This window comes from Electrona antarctica, assembly GCF_951216825.1.
Source record: "Electrona antarctica genome assembly, chromosome: 19".
Classification (NCBI taxonomy): Eukaryota; Metazoa; Chordata; class Actinopteri; order Myctophiformes; family Myctophidae; genus Electrona; species Electrona antarctica.
Window position 1 is genome coordinate 18,437,062 of NC_136800.1, and position 20,082 is coordinate 18,457,143.

Here is a 20,082-nt window from a genome sequence, read left to right on the forward strand (position 1 = left end):
TATGGTATGGCTGTCAAATTCATGTGCAAACTCCAACTCATGGGTGTTTGTGATTGTGTTCCAGATCGCCAATGTCTATTCCAACGGTGACTACGTTGAGTGTGCAGCCTACTCCAACGAACTGCCCAAATACGGCATCAATTTTGGGTTGACAAACTACGCAGCAGCCTACTGCACTGGTCTGCTGCTGGCTCGTAGAGTACGTTTTGAAGCACTTTTCCATTTCCAGAAGTGACAGTTCTGTTAATTATGTTTCCAGGATTTCCTCTGTTTTTCTATGGTGGGGTGCGTCTTCAGATTGTTCCCGTTCGACATACATATAAGATAGAATACAGTAGATCATCTAGTTGTAATTAGCCCTGACGTTTGTTTCTGATCCTTGCTGTCACTGACGTTGGTCATCAATCCAAATGTGTTTTTCCGTCTTCCACCAGGTGCTGACTATGGATAAGTTCAATAAGGGATTAACCTGCTACCTGGACGCTGGGCTTGCCAAAACCACCAGAGGAAACAAGGTGTTCGGAGCACTGAAGGGAGCTGTGGACGGAGGCCTGGTCATCCCCCACAGGTACGCTAACTAAAACGTTTAGTTATTTGGCACGTTGAATTAACATGGAGGCTCGTGCGATATCAAACAAAATCCATTGGTAAACGCGGCAATGCACGTTCTCGACCAGGACCGTCTCTGTATGTATTCAACACAGAGCGGCATACCAAACCGATTTAAAAGGTTTTTATCATCCATTCATTACATCACAACGTCATAACAGACACCTGTAAGTTACCGCGACTACGGTTACATTTTCCACACAATGTTCAGAAGTGAACTTACCGAAGTTGAACTATAAATCCCTCAACTAAACAGTGGGAGATGTCACAGACAGTCAGACACAGGGTGACACAATTGCTCACTGCAGTCAAACCAAGTGGTTTCGGTCATACATCACTGATAGAACCTTCTCAGTCCAACTAGGTGACCTCGTATCCCCCTCGGCCCCCCTCACATCTGGGGTCCCCCAAGGTTCTATCCTTGGCCCTATTCCGTTTCTTCTTTACATGCTGCTATTAGGAGCCATCCTTAAAAAACACAACATCGCATACCATTGCTACGTGGATGATGTCCAAATGTATCTACCCCTCACCACCAACACCCATAACTCACTCCAACGCCTACAGGACTGTCTAAATGACATAACATGGATGGACATAAACTTTTTAAACCTGAATTCAAATAAAACAGAAGTGATATTCTTTGGCTTTGACACTACACCATAGAAAAATAACACCATTCCATTCACCCTCAGCTCAAACATCTGCTCCTTCGACAGTACCTTCACACTCAACAAATTAGTTCCGTAGTAAAAAGCAGCTTTTTTCAGTTGCGATTGTTGGCGAAGGTCAAACCCTATCTTCCACCTAAACAGCTGGAGATGGCAATACACACCTTTTATATCATCAAGACTGGACTATTGTAACTCCCTCTTCTCCGGCATTGACCAGGCATCACTCAAGCGCCTGCAGTTGGTGCAAAATGCAGCTGCTCGCCTCCTCACCGGCACAAAGAAACGAGAACACATAACCCCAGTTTTAGCTGACTTCACTGTTACTTTTAGAATAGATTTTAAGATTATTTTATTTACCTATAAATCCCTGCACGGCCTGGCCCCTTCTTATTTAACAGAACTTTTGGTCCCTTACACTCCACAAAGGGCACTGAGGTGAGGTCAAAAGACAAGCTGCTCCTGGAAGCTCACAAAACGAACCTCAGGAGGTGCCTTTGCCTCTGCTCCTCCTAGGCTCTGGAATAGTCTGCCCTTTTAAGTCACTTCTTAAAACACATTTTTATTCTTTTGTTTTATTGCACTCTTGTTATTGTGGCATTAATTACTGATGTTTTTGTTTTTGTTTTGTTATTGTGGTATTAATTGTTGATGTTTTTGTCTCACCCTGTACAGCACTTGTCAATTTCAATTGTTTTAAATGTGCTCTATAAAGTTTTGATTTGAACTTACTGTTAATACACCCGAGGTGCTTCTGCTTTCTGTGTCCCCGCATGATAAATCGTCAGAACAGCGCCTGACTTCAGTATTATTATTATTTTGCATATCCGATATTAACTTGTAAGTTGATGAAATACACACACGAAGTCTGGAAGAGATTGTTGGGGGAATCACCCTGTATTTATAAATACAATTTATCACGCGTGCTGTCAGCTGGTAATGTGTGAAATGACACTAGCTGTCACATTTTGGTAGAGAGAAAACTGCAACCGCCATGTTCAAAGTGCACACGTGTGTATGTGGCAGCTCCGCCCACAGAGGTTATCTCCAGAAGAACAGTGGCCTGAACACCCTGATCTACAACAGGTCAAGCCTGATGACATTGAACTGAGGAAATCAATCACAGTGAATGTGAACCTAACTCACACAGCGGAAAGTCCTGTGAGCAAAATGATTCATCACTACTCCAAGTGGTATCGACTGAAGAAAGCCGTTGCATGGCTGCTCAAGCTCAAACAGATTCTTCTGCAGCTCAGCAAAAAACTACAGGAGCTCAGAAATACTATGACTCAGACTATCACCGATGCTACAAAGCTAAAGGATGCAGTTGAGCAGAGCATGTGTGACTACAAGAGAACACTGGAAAGAAAGTATCTGACCGTGAAGGACTTAACAGATGCAGAAAAGGAAATTATCCTCTTCAGTCAACACCAAAGGTTTTGCGACGAGCTGTCTGCTCTGAAACAAGGAGCCAGTGTCAAAATAAGTAGTCCAACCTACAAGTTGGATCCTATTCTGCAGGACGGCACGCTCAGGGTCGGAGGCAGGCTCTGCAATTCTGCAATGCCGGAAGAGGCTATGCACCCCGTCATTTTGTCTAAGGACATGCACATTGCCAATCTCATCCTGCAAGACATCCATGAGAGGATTGGGCACTCTGGCCGAAACTACATGCTTTCAGACCACTACTCTGCTCGCAACGGCAAGAACGTGCATATGTACTGCACAGACAAGTACAGGATGATAGTCTGTTTCTCTAACAGAAACATCACCTGCCAGGTGAATATGATTACATTATTTGAGTACATTATATGGTATGGCTGTCAAATTCATGTGCAAACTCCAACTCATGGGTGTTTGTGATTGTGTTCCAGATCGCCAATGTCTATTCCAACGGTGACTACGTTGAGTGTGCAGCCTACTCCAACGAACTGCCCAAATACGGCATCAATTTTGGGTTGACAAACTACGCAGCAGCCTACTGCACTGGTCTGCTGCTGGCTCGTAGAGTACGTTTTGAAGCACTTTTCCATTTCCAGAAGTGACAGTTCTGTTAATTATGTTTCCAGGATTTCCTCTGTTTTTCTATGGTGGGGTGCGTCTTCAGATTGTTCCCGTTCGACATACATATAAGATAGAATACAGTAGATCATCTAGTTGTAATTAGCCCTGACGTTTGTTTCTGATCCTTGCTGTCACTGACGTTGGTCATCAATCCAAATGTGTTTTTCCGTCTTCCACCAGGTGCTGACTATGGATAAGTTCAATAAGGGATTAACCTGCTACCTGGACGCTGGGCTTGCCAAAACCACCAGAGGAAACAAGGTGTTCGGAGCACTGAAGGGAGCTGTGGACGGAGGCCTGGTCATCCCCCACAGGTACGCTAACTAAAACGTTTAGTTATTTGGCACGTTGAATTAACATGGAGGCTCGTGCGATATCAAACAAAATCCATTGGTAAACGCGGCAATGCACGTTCTCGACCAGGACCGTCTCTGTATGTATTCAACACAGAGCGGCATACCAAACCGATTTAAAAGGTTTTTATCATCCATTCATTACATCACAACGTCATAACAGACACCTGTAAGTTACCGCGACTACGGTTACATTTTCCACACAATGTTCAGAAGTGAACTTACCGAAGTTGAACTATAAATCCCTCAACTAAACAGTGGGAGATGTCACAGACAGTCAGACACAGGGTGACACAATTGCTCACTGCAGTCAAACCAAGTGGTTTCGGTCATACATCACTGATAGAACCTTCTCAGTCCAACTAGGTGACCTCGTATCCCCCTCGGCCCCCCTCACATCTGGGGTCCCCCAAGGTTCTATCCTTGGCCCTATTCCGTTTCTTCTTTACATGCTGCTATTAGGAGCCATCCTTAAAAAACACAACATCGCATACCATTGCTACGTGGATGATGTCCAAATGTATCTACCCCTCACCACCAACACCCATAACTCACTCCAACGCCTACAGGACTGTCTAAATGACATAACATGGATGGACATAAACTTTTTAAACCTGAATTCAAATAAAACAGAAGTGATATTCTTTGGCTTTGACACTACACCATAGAAAAATAACACCATTCCATTCACCCTCAGCTCAAACATCTGCTCCTTCGACAGTACCTTCACACTCAACAAATTAGTTCCGTAGTAAAAAGCAGCTTTTTTCAGTTGCGATTGTTGGCGAAGGTCAAACCCTATCTTCCACCTAAACAGCTGGAGATGGCAATACACACCTTTTATATCATCAAGACTGGACTATTGTAACTCCCTCTTCTCCGGCATTGACCAGGCATCACTCAAGCGCCTGCAGTTGGTGCAAAATGCAGCTGCTCGCCTCCTCACCGGCACAAAGAAACGAGAACACATAACCCCAGTTTTAGCTGACTTCACTGTTACTTTTAGAATAGATTTTAAGATTATTTTATTTACCTATAAATCCCTGCACGGCCTGGCCCCTTCTTATTTAACAGAACTTTTGGTCCCTTACACTCCACAAAGGGCACTGAGGTGAGGTCAAAAGACAAGCTGCTCCTGGAAGCTCACAAAACGAACCTCAGGAGGTGCCTTTGCCTCTGCTCCTCCTAGGCTCTGGAATAGTCTGCCCTTTTAAGTCACTTCTTAAAACACATTTTTATTCTTTTGTTTTATTGCACTCTTGTTATTGTGGCATTAATTACTGATGTTTTTGTTTTTGTTTTGTTATTGTGGTATTAATTGTTGATGTTTTTGTCTCACCCTGTACAGCACTTGTCAATTTCAATTGTTTTAAATGTGCTCTATAAAGTTTTGATTTGAACTTACTGTTAATACACCCGAGGTGCTTCTGCTTTCTGTGTCCCCGCATGATAAATCGTCAGAACAGCGCCTGACTTCAGTATTATTATTATTTTGCATATCCGATATTAACTTGTAAGTTGATGAAATACACACACGAAGTCTGGAAGAGATTGTTGGGGGAATCACCCTGTATTTATAAATACAATTTATCACGCGTGCTGTCAGCTGGTAATGTGTGAAATGACACTAGCTGTCACATTTTGGTAGAGAGAAAACTGCAACCGCCATGTTCAAAGTGCACACGTGTGTATGTGGCAGCTCCGCCCACAGAGGTTATCTCCAGAAGAACAGTGGCCTGAACACCCTGATCTACAACAGGTCAAGCCTGATGACATTGAACTGAGGAAATCAATCACAGTGAATGTGAACCTAACTCACACAGCGGAAAGTCCTGTGAGCAAAATGATTCATCACTACTCCAAGTGGTATCGACTGAAGAAAGCCGTTGCATGGCTGCTCAAGCTCAAACAGATTCTTCTGCAGCTCAGCAAAAAACTACAGGAGCTCAGAAATACTATGACTCAGACTATCACCGATGCTACAAAGCTAAAGGATGCAGTTGAGCAGAGCATGTGTGACTACAAGAGAACACTGGAAAGAAAGTATCTGACCGTGAAGGACTTAACAGATGCAGAAAAGGAAATTATCCTCTTCAGTCAACACCAAAGGTTTTGCGACGAGCTGTCTGCTCTGAAACAAGGAGCCAGTGTCAAAATAAGTAGTCCAACCTACAAGTTGGATCCTATTCTGCAGGACGGCACGCTCAGGGTCGGAGGCAGGCTCTGCAATTCTGCAATGCCGGAAGAGGCTATGCACCCCGTCATTTTGTCTAAGGACATGCACATTGCCAATCTCATCCTGCAAGACATCCATGAGAGGATTGGGCACTCTGGCCGAAACTACATGCTTTCAGACCACTACTCTGCTCGCAACGGCAAGAACGTGCATATGTACTGCACAGACAAGTACAGGATGATAGTCTGTTTCTCTAACAGAAACATCACCTGCCAGGTGAATATGATTACATTATTTGAGTACATTATATGGTATGGCTGTCAAATTCATGTGCAAACTCCAACTCATGGGTGTTTGTGATTGTGTTCCAGATCGCCAATGTCTATTCCAACGGTGACTACGTTGAGTGTGCAGCCTACTCCAACGAACTGCCCAAATACGGCATCAATTTTGGGTTGACAAACTACGCAGCAGCCTACTGCACTGGTCTGCTGCTGGCTCGTAGAGTACGTTTTGAAGCACTTTTCCATTTCCAGAAGTGACAGTTCTGTTAATTATGTTTCCAGGATTTCCTCTGTTTTTCTATGGTGGGGTGCGTCTTCAGATTGTTCCCGTTCGACATACATATAAGATAGAATACAGTAGATCATCTAGTTGTAATTAGCCCTGACGTTTGTTTCTGATCCTTGCTGTCACTGACGTTGGTCATCAATCCAAATGTGTTTTTCCGTCTTCCACCAGGTGCTGACTATGGATAAGTTCAATAAGGGATTAACCTGCTACCTGGACGCTGGGCTTGCCAAAACCACCAGAGGAAACAAGGTGTTCGGAGCACTGAAGGGAGCTGTGGACGGAGGCCTGGTCATCCCCCACAGGTACGCTAACTAAAACGTTTAGTTATTTGGCACGTTGAATTAACATGGAGGCTCGTGCGATATCAAACAAAATCCATTGGTAAACGCGGCAATGCACGTTCTCGACCAGGACCGTCTCTGTATGTATTCAACACAGAGCGGCATACCAAACCGATTTAAAAGGTTTTTTATCATCCATTCATTACATCGTCATAACAGACACCTGTAAGTTACCGCGACTACGGTTACATTTTCCACACAATGTTCAGAAGTGAACTTACCGAAGTTGAACTATAAATCCCTCAACTAAACAGTGGGAGATGTCACAGACAGTCAGACACAGGGCGACACAATTGCTCACTGCAGTCAAACCAAGTGGTTTCGGTCATACATCACTGATAGAACCTTCTCAGTCCAACTAGGTGACCTCGTATCCCCCTCGGCCCCCCTCACATCTGGGGTCCCCCAAGGTTCTATCCTTGGCCCTATTCTGTTTCTTCTTTACATGCTGCTATTAGGAGCAATCCTTAAAAAACACAACATCGCATACCATTGCTACGTGGATGATGTCCAAATGTATCTACCCCTCACCACCAACACCCATAACTCACTCCAACACCTACAGGACTGTCTAAATGACATAACAACATGGATGGACATAAACTTTTTAAACCTGAATTCAAATAAAACAGAAGTGATATTCTTTGGCCTTGACACTACACCATAGAAAAATAACACCATTCCATTCACCCTCAGCTCAAGCATCTGCTCCTTCGACAGTACCTTCACACTCAACAAATTAGTTCCGTAGTAAAAAGCAGCTTTTTTCAGTTACGATTGTTGGCGAAGGTCAAACCCTATCTTCCACCTAAACAGCTGGAGATGGCAATACACGCCTTTTATATCATCAAGACTGGACTATTGTAACTCCCTCTTCTCCGGCATTGACCAGGCATCACTCAAGCGCCTGCAGTTGGTGCAAAATGCAGCTGCTCGCCTCCTCACCGGCACAAAGAAACGAGAACACATAACCCCAGTTTTAGCTGACTTCACTGTTACTTTTAGAATAGATTTTAAGATTATTTTATTTACCTATAAATCCCTGCACGGCCTGGCCCCTTCTTATTTAACAGAACTTTTGGTCCCTTACACTCCACAAAGGGCACTGAGGTGAGGTCAAAAGACAAGCTGCTCCTGGAAGCTCACAAAACGAACCTCAGGTGCCTTTGCCTCTGCTCCTCCTAGGCTCTGGAATAGTCTGCCCTTTTAAGTCACTTCTTAAAACACATTTTTATTCTTTGGCTTTTAATCGCACTTAGTTTGTTTTGTTTTATTGCACTCTTGTTATTGTGGCATTAATTACTGATGTTTTTGTTTTTGTTTTGTTATTGTGGTATTAATTGTTGATGTTTTTGTCTCACCCTGTACAGCACTTTGGTCAATTTCAATTGTTTTAAATGTGCTCTATAAATAAAGTTTTGATTTGAACTTACTGTTAATACACCCGAGGTGCTTCTGCTTTCTGTGTCCCCGCATGATAAATCGTCAGAACAGCGCCTGACTTCAGTATTATTATTATTTTGCATATCCGATATTAACTTGTAAGTTGATGAAATACACACACGAAGTCTGGAAGAGATTGTTGGGGGAATCACCCTGTCTTTATAAATAAAATTTATCACGCGTGCTGTCAGCTGGTAATGTGTGAAATGACACTAGCTGTCACATTTTGGTAGAGAGAAAACTGCAACCGCCATGTTCAAAGTGCACACGTGTGTATGTGGCAGCTCCGCCCACAGAGGTTATCGTACGTTAAAAAAATGATGAGGGGGAGGTGCGTAGGTGCGTGCGATAATTATACGTCACACTATCAGTTTTATTTCATTGGCCCGTTTGACTGTCAAGGGTTCAGCCTCCAGGAAGAAACCCTAAATACAAAGTTAATACACCATTGCACATGAAAACGACTCCAGGGTGTCCAATGAAGTATTGTCACCTCATAGACGCATAAAAAACTGGAAAAATACAAAAATTGTGGCACTCCATCTTTAACCTTTTTTCTGTTGACTGACGTGAGCTGGCTGTGCACTTTCATTCATGGTTTTCATATATTAATAATAATTTTTGATTTTGTGAGTGGCACTGTATTGCATTCTCTTCCAAGAATTAACAATGAAAGCAGTAAATGAAAAACCACAGCCCCTCACGTATTGGGACAATATCAGTCACCAGAAAATAGGTTGGGTGTTTTCGATGAATCTATCATGGTTAAGTTAAGTTATAATGGGTTTGTATTGGAAGGGGGCGGGGCAGCTAAAATTAATATAAAATATCTAATTAATGAATCGAGCAACTTAAAAACTGTCTGGGGTGTTCACATTAGCCTGAGTAGACGATAAAATGACAAAGTGATTTTTGAAAGTGAAATATCCCTTGAAGTTATTGTCTCCACCAGGCCAAAGGCATGGTGAGAGAGTATGTTTTGCACTCCGTCCGTGTGTGTGTCCGTCCGTGTGTCCTTCCGTCCGTCCGTTACCAGCTAATCTCCGGCACCGTTAACCCGGTCGATGCCAAACTTTGCACACACACTCCCTAGATGCCAACGATGAACCTCTGCCCCGCATTTTCCAGAACGGCCTGTTATAGCGCCACCATGAGGCAGCTTTTCACATTTGTTACCTAAAACTGCACCGATCTGCGTGAAACGTTGCATGCACACTCCCTAGAGGCCAAGGACAAACCTTTGACCTGCATTTTCCGCATCTGCCTTTTATAGCGCCACCAGGAGGCCGACTTTTGTAAAACACATTTTTGGATATTACTCCTCCAGATTCTGTCCAAAAATCTCACAAATCGTTACACAGTATCTCTATGGTCATGTGCTCAAGTCGGATCTGTCCGATATTTCATATTCCACCCTAATTGGCTATAATTGCCTTTCACAGTTTGCAAGATTGCCCTGTTTTGAACAAAAGCCTCAAATCATGAACACAGCATGCAATTTACGTGAAATCTTTCACACATTTTCTTACTAGGCTGAGGAATATATCCCACCCTTTTCACATTGGCCTGTTATAGTGCCACCAACAGGTTGATTTTTGCAAAACAGGTTGATTGGAACAAAATGCCTCAAATCATCCAATTGCCATACAAGGCAAACATGTTTATATTACTACTAAACATTTTGCCAAACATCTCACACAGTCCTATCCTCCGGTGGAGACCTGTGCCCAGAAGAGCACTTTTTCTAGTTGTAGTTGTAATGTGGTCAACATGTTGGATCAGCCACCAGGGTGCCCCATGAGGCTCATGTTGTAATCTATCCCTGTCTCGCCGTTTGTATTGTGGTGATTGACTAGAGTCACTCGACCATTTAAAAAAAAAAAAAACTTCTCTCTCTCGTTTCCTCCTAGCACCAAGTTCTTCCCTGGGTATGACAAGGAGTCCAGCAAGAAGTGTAACGCTGAGGTCCACCGCAAACACATCATGGGCGTCCACGTGGCTGAGTACATGATGTACCTGGAGATAAAAGACCCAGTTCAATACATAAAGCAGTTTGGCCGATACATCAATGAAGGAATCGACGCTCAAGGGGCAAGTCAACCTTCATGTACCTAACGAACAGCCTTGCATGATTGCAATGCCTTAACCTCCCTTCACATTGCATGATTGTTGCTTGTCAAAAAGGAACTGGATTTGAGTTTACCTTCTTCTACCCATGTAGCTTGCTATTAAATGGCATTTGAGGACATAGGTGTGGCATTTTGCAACAGATTTTTCGGTCAAGTCTGGTCACGAACGGTCTGCCATCATGACCAAATTGATTGCCCGTTTCAGCTTGGCCTTATGTTACAACCTTTTTTTTTTAAATCAATTATAGTGACGCGTGATTCAACATACTGTGGTACTTAATGTACATTCAATCAACACAGCCAGTGTTTGTCTAATTTATGTTTGAAAATGGCAGACCTGCGAACTCGCATCACATCCACAAATTGCTGTGAGCTTGTAGGTCTAATATTTTCCGCACGTAATACTGTCATGTGCCGACGCGGCACAGTTCATGTCACTATCAGCAAACCGCAAATGTGCAATGGAGAACTTTCTGCCATATAATAAACGGAACCGCTGAGGAAGCGTAATATAATTTGTAATTCAGGTAGTCTTTGTAAAGATGCTGTTAGACAACATTCTTTCTATATGAATGAATGATTTTATTTATTTAAGTGTCATGCCACCTTGTGGCCCATCCCTCATGGGATTATATGACACCTTTTCACACAAGTTATACACTTACACTACTGATCGCGTACTACTGATCGCATACAACGTAAATACAGATACAACTAGAAAAAGTGCCCTTCTGGGCACAGGTCTCCACCAGGAGGATAGGACTGTGTGAGATGTTTGGCAAAATGTTTAGGATTAATATAAACATGTTTTTGAGGCATTTTGTTCCAAAAATGTGTTTTGCAAAAATCAACCTGTTGGTGGCGCTATAACAGGCCAATGTGAAAAGGGTGGGATATATTCCTCAGCCTAGTAAGAAAATGTGTGAAAGATTTCACGTAAATTGCATGCTGCGTTCATGATTTGAGGCTTTTGTTCAAAACGGGGCAATCTTGCAAACTGTGAAAGCTAATTATAGCCAATTAGGATGGAATATGAAATATCGGACAGATCCGACTTGAGCACATGACCATAGAGATAGTGTGTAACGATTTGTGAGATTTTTGGACAGAATCTGGAGGAGTAATATCAAAAAATGTGTTTTACAAAAGTCGGCCTCCTGGTGGCGCTATAAAAGGCAGATGCGGAAAATGCAGGTCAACGGTTTGTCCTTGGCCTCTAGGGAGTGTGCATGCAACGTTTCACGCAGATCGGTGCAGTTTTAGGTAAAACATGTGAAAAGCTGCCTCATGGTGGCGCTATAACAGGCCGTTCTGGAAAATGTGGGGCAGAGGTTCATCGTTGGCATCCAGGGAGTGTGTGTGCAAAGTGTGGCATCGACCGGGTTAACGGTGCCGGAGATTAGCTGGTAACGGACGGACGGAAGGACACACACACACACGGACACACGGACGGACACACACACGGACGGAGTGCAAAACATACTCTCTCCCCATGCCTTCGGCCTGGTGGAGACAACAAATCAAAACATAAAACAAAACACCGTAACTAGCATACATATCCCTTACTGGCTGTACATGGCCTTTTTCCCTCAGGTCCAAGGCTTTCTCTAGATAATTTGCCAATAAGTCTTTTTCAAATAAATGGTTAATAAGTCATATCCATCTTCTCTAATCGCACCATAAAAAGGACAATACAACACAAAATGATACTCACTCTATTTCATTGAGATCACACATTTGGCAGATTCGCTCTTCTTCATCTAGCCCAACATAACGACCCGTTTCAATATAAAGAGTCTGTCTATGTATGTATATATATATATATATTTATTTATTTTTCTCCAGCCATTAACGGTTGCTGATTTCCTTCAGGGCAATCTTTCTGGTTAGTGAGGCACTTGTGAGTTTTTGCAGTTTTTTTTTTTGCCATTTTCTTTTGTTTTGAGACTGGGAAAGTTTGTTGTTCACACTGTCCATTAGACCAGCAATTTCAGAAGCGTGTTGGTTAATGGTAATCACAATTCTTCCTGGTTAGCAAATAATTGTCGTATAAGTATATAAGAATACAAAATCCACATACCAGTATTGCTGCTCCCAAATCAAAGTTCTTTCTCGTTCTTCCTGCAGTGCTGGCTCAAAACCTTAACTAAAGTAAACTTGCATGGCTATTTAGACAGTAAAACTGTATGCTGTTTAACTTTTTTTTTTGTCCAGCACCCAGCCTAGTAGGTGACGGTCTGGGTTTTTTAGCTGTTTATTAGCTTCCTTCCTAACAGACATGGTCATCGGACATGTTGACAACTCCTTATTTTCCTGCTTTATTAAAATGCATGCAAAACATTGGAGTCTGTTGGTTATGAAATGTATGTCTTTCAGATTGAGAAGAAGTACAAGGACGCTCATGCTGCCATCCGTGCCATCCAGCCTGTTCAGAAGCCCAAAAAGGTTGTCGTCAAGAAGCGGTAAGAATTAAACCATCAAAGTAAAAAAAAATTATCATTTTTATATGGAATGGATAGAGTTGAATTTTAAAGAATGTGACAACTGGTAAGGTACGGTTCAAGTTGTGAGTTCTCGTGCCGTTTATTTCAAAAGTATAAAATTAAATAATGTATGGAAAAATATTTATGTTTCCAAACCGTATAGACCGGTAAGCCCCACCCACTCTACTCCGCCAGACCAGGGTTAGACAAATATTGCCACTCGCCCATTGACTCGCATGGTATGACAGATTTTCCCATGTAAATAATCGATCATTTCAAGAGCAAAAACATAAGGCCTGCAGTAGGCTATGCACTGGAAACATAACATTATTTCAATAAACTAAAAATACGGGGAAATGTTAGCCATGGTGTTAGCCATCGTTCTTCACGAACCACATAGCCTTGCCGTTTAAGTGCAGATTTCAGCTTTGCACCCTCCAACCGTGTTCTGGAATCGTGGAATCTGTCGCTGCCTGGTTCATAGACATCATTGCGTTATCCTGCTATTCCTAGTCTTGCTATTAATGTTGCAAATTATATGCAGGCGAAATAACATTGGCAGCTATGGCAGGAGACAGAAGCATTGTCTAACCATGCTATGAAGAATGAGCGTCACCATGGTTACATTTCCCCACATTCTTAAATACGGGCTGGGTGACCGTGACGGCAGACTGCTGAGCGCTGGCGCTTTGGCATGGGGGGTCAGATCAACATATTGAATGAATTCTGTACTGGCCATATATGGAGCGTGCTGTTGATCTGATCTTATCAAAACCTGTAATGTCAGAACAGGAAGGACGGGTGGAGATGGTTCAACATATGGAATGTCCGAACATGTCAGCTCCATATATGGAGATCTAAGGGTTTGAGGTCAGATGTAGAGTTGCTGGCCGGCTCCATATATGGAGATCTAGGTGATGTCTTCTCCATGTATACGGTTGATGGACTGACAACCATATATGGAGATCTAAGGGTCTCTATGATGTCACGTGACATCACAAGGTAAGATCCATATATGGAGATCTAAGTTTTGAAGCAACCGGAAGACTGCCGGAAGTACCACATTTAACACAACAAACAAACAAACGGCTATACACAAGAAAGATACCAAGGGCGAAGCAAACGATACATAAACAGGGCAACACAATGACATAATGCAGTGGAAGCAGCAACTCTTAATCAGTATGTTCGAACGCCAGGGAGTACAAGTGAGTTTTCAGACGTGATTTAAACACGGTCAAGGTTTGAGAAGCTCTAACAGGAGGTGGAAGTTCATTCCACAGCGTGGGCGCTACAACGGAAAATGACCTATCCCCACGGGATTTCAGCTTTATTTAGGGATCTTAAGAAGTGACTGGTCAGTCGACCTCAGGGCCCTTGTTGATTCTTTGGGAGCTACAAGTTCCGATATGTAGACTGGTGCCAACCCATTTACAGACAGGTTACAGCAGACTTGACTTTCGCTAAAAGCCTCAACTGATAAAAACTGGATAACAACAGAATTGATGTTTGTCATCGCCTCCCCATTACCAAGAGTGTAGCAGGAACTGCCAGGATACCTTTTACTTTACACTGGCTAGTAAATATAATTTAAAAAAGTGTTTGTTAGCAGTATCGGAAAAGCTGCTGATACTGCCTAAAATGATGGCATCGCCAGTCTGCCATTCTTCACTACTGTTTTATACTCGGTACTATTTATTTACATTATTATTTTACCAACTTATGGCTGCACTTTAAAGATGGCGTGCCGTGATTTCCCCCCCCCCCCATCCTAAAACATGATCAGGTATTATAATACTTTTTCAAAAAGTGTACAGTATTTTATTTGTTAAAATTATGCTTTTATGTGGATACGCCCGTCGCCCACCAGTTCATTATGTATGTGTAAGTTTAAAGGTGTAGTGAAATGAAAAATACATTTTTCACACTTTTAGACCATCTCCGTGGTCATCATATGAGCATACCTAACAATGGATGCCAAAAAAAGGGAAAATTCTCATTTGTGTGTTTTTATATCAAAAGTCCATAAAAATATTTTTTTTATTACTTCCTGAAAACGAAAACGTGCTGCGTGATGACGTGTCGAGGCCAACATCGATAAAAGCCAATAAAAATGAAGCTCACCCGTATCCTCTCCATATGTGCGCATCCGTGCAGCACAGCTGCTATTGATTACAGAAATCCTCCGTTTTTATTCCCATTCCAGATAACATCCAGACAGTGTATTACTCGGTTTCAACTTAATCACGCTAAAATATGTATCTGAAAACATTATAGGGTAGAAATAAGCCACATAACAGTAAACTGGTACAGCTGGCAGTCTATTTGATTTGTAAACAAACACACACCACGCTGCTGCGTATAGCATAACAGTCCCTAGCTACCGTCCCATCGCCTGAAGGGATGTGACGCTCTGATTGGTTCAGAAACTTCATAGCGGTGTTTCAACTTGAGACCGTCTGAAACTTCAAAATAAAATGTCCACCATTTCCGTTTCACTACGCCTTTAAAGCTGATAGACAAGTTTCCAGTGTTTGCACACAGAATTCAAATAGCTCCCCCCCCCCCCCCTCCCCTTCTATTGGCCGAGCCAGGTCACTTCAGGCTATGGGATTGTTGTTGCTGCTGGGAGGGACGCTATGGATATTGCACTCGTATGGCTAAATATGACATTTTTTTAAGGGTAACTGTAGCATAATCGCAATATCACACAAATGAGGAACTAGGAAGTAGCGGAGGAGACTCAGTCACTGGCTCTCAATTCAATTCTCTTTTATTTGTAATCGTGCATATAAAACATATATTGCCCCTCAAATGCTCCAGCCACTACAGCATCGTTCATGTGAACTACTCGGTCCACGGTTATTCATTGCAATGAAGAAAAATCGCTATGATTTCGCAACGGCTTGTCACCGTTGGCGAGCACGGGTTGAATTGAATGCATGCTTCAAGCCGGCCGGACCACCCAACCATGCGCTATACATAGTGTCACACCCCTGTCTCAGGCGGGGTAATATGAACACCAGGAATGGCGAGGCAACACAGTTGGGCAGAGTTTGAACAGTAGTTTTATTTTCCAAAGTGCATAAGAAGTGACAAAAATACAGAGGAGACCAAATGTCTGAAAATAGAAAATAAAGGTATATTCAAAATCAAGTACTTTATATTATATACAATAATGCAAATCAAAATCATTTTAAATAAACCATTATTATATAATATAAGTATTTATAAATCAGGCCTTTCTAATGTAAAGCAAAACATAATATATATATATATTCAACAGATCTAGATCCTTTCAACCATGGTAACAAATAATAAACAAAACATCACCTCCTCAGCGAGACAGTTCTCCTCAGCTCCAGGCAGCATCAGACAGCAGGCCAGACTGACTGACACTGCCATCTCCCAGAGCTATATACCCCCCTGGCTCCTCCCACAACACAGGACCAAATTAAAAGGGGTTAACATGCTCCACAACATGTTACAGTATAGGTCAAAAGGCAGTTATATACATTCATTTCAATGAGCTTGTAGCTCTTCTATTTCTTAAAGTCCTTAGTTCTCCCAAGTCCTCTTCCAACGTCATTTTAGACGCCAATGTCCCTCGGCGACAAGCAATCCTCCCTACCTCTAGACAGGAGTTGGTTTGGCCCAACTTGGCCCATTAGTGCTGTGCTGTCCCCTATTTAAAGTGACAGGACCCCTTAGTAACTGTTTGAGAAATTGTGGTGAAACTGTGGTGAGAGCTGTTTGTGATCTGTTTGCTTGTAGTTTTGTTTGTCCATACCCTACCTAAACAGTGCGCGCTACTGAAAGGCATGTAAAAGCAAACAGACAGTGACAGGGTGGGGTCACACTGTCACACATAGCGATTCTCATAATTTCAATAGGCTTACATATTAAATCATAAACATACTATTTCACATGAACAATGGTGAAACTAAGATATGGGGATAATATTATTCATTATAATACTGCTGGGTTGAACACACCGTCACAGCCTCGCGCTGCAATTGGCTAAAAGTTTTAAGTCCCCTCCGACGTCCCGACTAGTAAACTGTAGTGGATATAAACAGTGCATTCAGCCAGAGGGGGCCAAAGGGAGAGTGTGCTGTTGCAGGACACATCAGCATCCTAATATAGGGAAAGATAGAGGGGAAAAAAGGCCAAAAAATACATTTATATATATATATTTAAAAATGTGTCTATATCACCTTTAACCTTAGCAACACCCACCTAATCCAGTCCCTCTGCCTCCTTTAAGACCACCCACCTGTCCTGGTCCCTCCCCCTCTTTACAAAAGGACTGCCCATGGCTCTGCCAAGGCTAAGGAGTTAATGCCCTCTTCATTGTGGGGAGCCATCATCTGTAATAGGGGCAGCCGTAGCCACTCCAACTGTCTTATTGGGGAATTTCACCTAGAGACCTACATTAGACATAAGTTGTCAACACTATGATAGGAATGGAAGAATAGATGTGTAATGTGTATATAATAATTGCAGAGATGGCCGCACACCTTTAATTGCTTCTTATGCATATCCCCAAAGTTCCCTCTGACAGCTGTGTACCACAGTCCTTACATACTGTCTAAAATGTGGCACTGGACACCTAATAATAATACATTTTATTTATAACGCACTTTACATTTGAAACAAATCTCAAAGTGCTACAAGCAGAAATATTTAAAAATAAAAATAAGAATAAAAACAATTAAAACATTCTGTGGACACCTAAGCAGCTAAAAGGTTAAAAGAAGCACACAGGGCAGCTTAGAAGTCCAACTAGGCAAATGCCTTGCTAAAAATGAAGGTCTACTGTTACTGTACAGCAACAGAGCTCTGGAAAGACCTAAATATTTATTAGTTGAAAATGGTATAATTGCTTGCAATACTATGAGTATGCATTACATCAGGGACATTATTCATATAGCATCACTGCACAGTGCACACATGTTCAACCTGACATTCCCATTTAACTGAATTATTTATTTCCAAAGCCTAAATCCCCTTACTTGGAAATGGAAATGTATAAGTATATTAGCCTACAGTAGGCCTATTCATATAAAACATCCAACTATATGCTCTCATATTAATGCGCATTCATTAGAGCCATTTCCACCATTTTCCTCCCTTGATAATATACACTTCTGTCCACACAGGCACAGCTAATTCGTCTTTTATATTATATTGACAGTCACTTATGTAATTTCTTAGCGCTGAACATTACGGTGGCTGAGAGCCTAACAGTACGTTTTAACAGCGGGAGACCAACGGCGAGCATCGCTTGAATTTCATTGGCTATCGCCCAATCACCCACTATCGCCGGGCGACGTCGCCCAAAAGATGAATTATTTGTATCTTTTCGGCCGACGTTCCTCCGTCCACTTTTCGACCATCGCCTGTTCGCCTTCTATCGCCAATAGTTGCCGGGTCCCATTGACCAATAATGCACTTCCGGAAAATTCGTCTGGCTGTCGCCCGCTGTTAAAACGTACTGTGAGACTGTGAATTGGTCCAGCCCACGTCAGTAGGTTGTTCTGTGCTGGTTTCATGTAAACATCGTACAGTCTGAACAGCGTATGGGAAATCATAGTACACAGTAGGCCTAATCTATTGTCGTAATCTATTGGCCGTCTGTTGTTCCGACTGCCTGAAAAAACACATCGATGGGCTAAAACAACCTTTTAAAACGTTTAGTTATTTGGTACGTTGAATTAACATGGAGGAAACCAACCCGATTTAAAAGTGTTTTTTCAACTCATCCATTCATTACATCACAACGTTGTGTTTGTTGTGTTGCCTTTCAATTATTGAAAGGCAAAATGTGACTATGCTTTTATTAGAATGACTTGTTTAAAAAGCAGGTGGCTTGCGCACATCCAGTTCTTGGCTGGTGCTGGACAAAGGTAGATACATACAGTGAAGAAGTGGTCCGCACACAGGCTTTGCTCCAACAGTGTTTATTTGTGTTAAAACACCATTAAATTAGGACACAACGTTTCGGCCGTGAACGGCCTTCATCAGGTGATGACACTGTTGGAGCAAAGCCTGTGTGCGGACCACTTCTTCACTGTATTTATTAGAATGACTGTCATTGTGGGTTTTTTCTTCTTTCTATGAAAGCATGGAATCATAGCAAAATAATAATGTATTGGTTAATTAGAGTGAATACAGTTATACTGTAGTGTATAGAACTGAAGTCAAGTTAAAACTCTTAAAGAGTATCTCTCTCATTCAGAGAGTACTACAGACACCTATGCATCTGAATACAAAAAAACATGTTGGTATGTTTTTTTCACGGAACTCCACAGACCCTGACACTGACATTCTTATTGAAGGTAGTAGTATTCAGGTAGTATCAGAATTTAAATATCTTGGAATTACACTAGACTCAAACTTGACATTTAAAAAGCATGTTAAAAATGTAGCCAATGGTTTGGGCCATGGCTCAGTGGTCCAGACCTTGGCTGGTAATCCAGTCTGGCAGTGTGCCGCGGGTTCGACTCCCGATCCCGACGGCCTTTACTGCATGTCTCCCCCCCCCCCCCCCCCCCATATCTCTCCCCTATTTCCTGTCAGCCTACTGTCTGTCCCTCCATAAAAAAATATAAAATAAAGGCGAAAGCCACAAAAAGAAAACATAATTAAAAAAAATGTAGCCAATAAAATCAAATTCAATGTATCACAACCTGGTCGCAGACAAATCAGACAACTTTAAAACCCATAGAATCACTTTACAAACGGACATTAAAAACACTGGATCAAAAGCCCAACCGTTACCACCATTGCCATATAGTTCAAAAGTACAACTTTGTACAATTTTGACAGCTTTAAACATTTTGCAGATGCCTGCCTCATTTTTAAGATCTTAAATGGACTTGCACCTCCACCACTGAAACAGTTCATAGATTGAAGGGACAGTGGTGACAGAGCAACAAGGGCAACTACCAGAGGGGACTGTGAAGTGCCAATCAGACGTAGTGTGTTTGGTAAAACAGTCTTCTCTGTTAGAGCCTCCCATCACTGGAACAGCCTCCCCACAGAAGTAAGAGAGACTTCCAACTATCTGACCTTCAAATTCAACCTGAAAAGGTGGCTAAAAACAATTCAAATCTGTAACCATGAGTAACTATCAGCACTATTTAGTATTTATCACCGGTGTCATTTCTCACTTCACTTTGCAGTTGTTCTGTCCCCTGTACCATGTTGATCTGTTCCTGTATTGTATTGTGTTTTT